This window comes from Arachis duranensis, chromosome 1, assembly GCF_000817695.3.
Source record: "Arachis duranensis cultivar V14167 chromosome 1, aradu.V14167.gnm2.J7QH, whole genome shotgun sequence".
In the NCBI taxonomy this organism is placed as follows: domain Eukaryota; kingdom Viridiplantae; phylum Streptophyta; class Magnoliopsida; order Fabales; family Fabaceae; genus Arachis; species Arachis duranensis.
The window spans coordinates 89164746-89165128 of NC_029772.3; positions in this window are offsets into that span (position 1 = coordinate 89164746).

A 383-nucleotide genomic window follows, 5' to 3' on the forward strand; every position below is an offset into this window, starting at 1 on the left:
ATATGTTGAGGTTTTGGAGATGCTCTGTCTTCTGAACCTCTGCTTTCCTACTGTCTTCTTCTTCAAACACGCAAGGATCCTTCCATGGCAAGCTGTATGTAGGGTTTCATTGTTGTCAATGGCTACCTCCCATCCTCTCAGTGAAAATGTTCAACGCGCTCTATCACAGCACGGCTAATCATCTGTCGGTTCTCAATCGGGTCGGAATAGAATCCAGTGATTCTTTTGCGTCTGTCACTAACGCCCCACAATCGCGGGTTTGAAGTCGTCACAGTCATTCAATCATTGAATCCTACTCAGAATACCACAGACAAGGTTTAGACATTCCGGATTCTCTTGAATGCCGCCATCAATTCTAGCTTATACCACGAAGATTCCGGTTA